Genomic DNA, 3161 nt, shown 5'->3' with positions numbered 1-3161 from the left:
AATCTCCTGAGGCGGTTCCAAGATGCCTCTGTGGTTACAGTTTGAAGAAGACCAAAAAGTGCTTATAATACTTGTAGCATCATTTTCAGGGGTTTTCTGTGCACCCTCAGCAGCAAAGACATGGCAGGGCACATCTTCAGTTGTGGACATACTGGTGCCAGAGCTGTCACAAATGTCCAAGTACACAGTTCTACAGAGACGCTTTGAACCAAGGGGAAGCACAGGGCCTGACAAGGCTAGGGGGAATGCCCCCATATAACTCCCCTGTATTTGAAAAACAGAGATCCAAAAATTGAAACTTCTGCTCATAAGTTGGCAGCAGAGCTGTGGGAAAAGTTTTGGATGGAAGGAAAGCCAGTGAATATTGATCTTTTGGCTCTTCCTTTTCATAAAAGGCAAAAATGACTCTTCTCTTAATGAAGGATGGCTGGGAGAAGCTTAGAAGATGCACTGATTTGGTTTCATTTTAGTCAGTTTATCTAAACCAGATCCAAATGATCTAAGACTTTCTGGGTTATAAAATGGGACTGGAATTCTTAGGGCAGACATGTACAATTTCCAAGGCTCCCTATTTCTTGTCATCCTTTCAGCAGTGTGGTGCCAGCAAAAACCAGCTAATAGACTCTTATGATCCAAAATTAATTTGGAAAAAAAAATAACCCGCCAGAATTTTTTAACCTAAAAAACAGGGCGGCAATTTAGGTTGGATTTGCATTTTCGGCAAAGGTTCACATTAGTCTTATTTTTATGTTTGTGGATTCACTCAGGTCTAATCTTAGTAAGGACAGTTTTAGAGGCCTGGGCAGATTTTGAATGACTGATGGGCACCAATAAAGCTGGAAGAGTGCTAGATCCCACCGGAAGTTCCGGGAGAGTCATCGGAATCATCTCCTTAAACACCCAGGTTTCTACCTAAAAGTGGATGCCTTCCTCATTAATTACCCTCCTTTTTGGAAAAGGAAAAACTGAAAGAACAGGCTGTTTTGTTAATAAGATTTATTTTTTACTAACCACTAAAAGGTTTAACTTCTACCATGGAGCCTACCCTGACTCTAATTCATTTTATTATTTTGCTTCTCTGAACTACAATATTTACCAGACACTTTACTTTTAAAATTGGTAATATCACTCTTTTTGTTCCCTTGTAGTCACATAAGAGACAGGCTAATAGAAACAAATTGATCCAAGTTTGTGTTTAGTTAGATAAAACTTAGGTAGCAAGATGAAGCTTAGGTAATTAAGATGCAGATAGGTAGTTTGCTTCTTTCAACTATAATATTTGCCAGAAATTTTACTTTTAAAATTGGTAATATCACTTTTTTTAGCTTATAGTGACAGGAGAGATAGGTTAATAGAAATAAATAATCCAAGTTTGTAGTTTAGCAAAATGAAGCTTAAGTAGTTAAAATTAACACTCAATTAGAAATTCATGTTCAATTGACATACAACTCATTTCATTACATTTGCTAACCATGATTTTCATAACAGTTAAATCAGTTAACTTTTAAATTATGTTCAAACAATAATCTATTATTAAGTTGTTAGTGTTTTAAAGAGAGGCATGGATTTATTTTTGATTTTTAAAATAACATCTTAAAGCCAACACTTATGTTAATTCCCAGTTTAGTTTCTTCTAAAATATTTCTACTCTGATAACAAATTGGGGCATACAAATTTGGTAACATTGTTTCTTATTTTTAAAAACTTAAATGTGAAATGGTGTGATTTATAATAATAAAGAAATACCAGTAAAAATGTAATTTGTCACTGGTACACATAGTAGCTAGTTTATTTTATTTTATTTATTTATTTATTTTTTCAAGACGGAGTCTTGCTCTGTCATACAGGCTGGAGTGCACTGGCACTATCTCAGCTCACTGCAACCTCGGTCTCCGTCTTCTGGGTTCAAGCAATTCTCCTGCCTCAGCCTCCTGAGTAGCTGGGATTACAGGTGCCCAACACCATATCCGGTTAATTCTTGTATTTTTAGTAGAGATGGTGTTTCACCATGTTGGTCAGGCTGGTCTCAAACTCCTGACCTTATTATCCTCCCGCCTCGGCCTCCCAAAGTGCTGGGATTACAGGTGTGAGCCACTGTGTCCAGCCTAGTAGCTAGTTTATTTTTAATCACATTAAAATAGCATTTAAATGATATATATTTAAATTAATCTTAAAACAACCATCCTGATATACCTAGGATCTATCTACATTTTAGTTACATCTTAATTATCAACCAGATCAAATATAAGTTATCTGTCTTTGTGGAATCAATAAAACTATGCTAAGACTATACTTTCAGGGATTATTTCAGATAAACTTCTAGAGTTTTTCTGAACCTGTAGAGCACCAGAAACCATGAAAAGATGGTGTAGCATTCTCTCCTGAGTATGAGGCTGGCTCTTGGTGCTACCTCACTGAAATCACCATAGCCACTGATGATCATTCTTCTCTTACTCTGAGACAGTAAGGGAGAGATGACACAGTCTGAGTGGTTCTCATTTTTTCTTTCTTTCTTTCTTTTTTTTTTTTTTTTTTTTTTGAGATGGCGTCTTGCTCTCTCACCCAGGCTGGAATGCAGTGGCAAGATCTCGGCTCACCGCAAGCTCTGCCTCCTGGGTTTATGCCATTTTCCTGCCTCAGCCTCCCGAGTAGCTGGGACTACAGGCGTCCGCCACCAGGCCCGGCTATTTTTTTGTGTTTTTAGTAGAGATGGGATTTCACCGTGTTAGCCAGGATGGTCTTGATCTCCTGACCACATGATCTGCCAGCCTCAGTCTCCCAAAGTGTTGGGATTACAAGTATGAGCCACCCCGCCCCACTTGAGTGGTTCTCATTTTAAAAATAAAATTAAATTAGTAAAGAAATAAAAATGTGCTTTTGTCTACTTTATAGAAAATCGAGTTCTACTGACAAATTCATACCTATATCTTTAATACAGATACACATATCCACATATGTATGCACACACACACACCCCACACACACCAATCAGTAAAACTCAAGTAAGGGAATGTTACTTTGTAAATGGTTTATACTCAATATTCCCTAATCAAGTGAGGCTTTGGTATAAAGCAGTAATCTCAAGATATCATTCCAAAATATGCAGGAAAACAGTAAGAAAATAGGTATGTTTATTTACATGAATATGTAAATATTTATAT

General features: G+C 37.0%; 1 non-coding gene across 1 annotated transcript; it reads left to right on the top strand.

Moving 5' to 3' along the window:
• The first annotated feature begins 2283 nt into the window (after positions 1–2283).
• On the top strand, positions 2284–2493 carry LOC115899317. The gene has a single exon (XR_004059061.1). It is a non-coding gene; the product is annotated as a small nucleolar RNA U3 (small nucleolar RNA).
• Positions 2494–3161: the final 668 nt, after the last annotated feature.

The sequence above is a fragment of the Rhinopithecus roxellana genome, chromosome 8 (assembly GCF_007565055.1).
Source record: "Rhinopithecus roxellana isolate Shanxi Qingling chromosome 8, ASM756505v1, whole genome shotgun sequence".
NCBI lineage: Eukaryota > Metazoa > Chordata > Mammalia > Primates > Cercopithecidae > Rhinopithecus > Rhinopithecus roxellana.
This window is presented reverse-complemented; position numbering and strand designations above follow the sequence as displayed.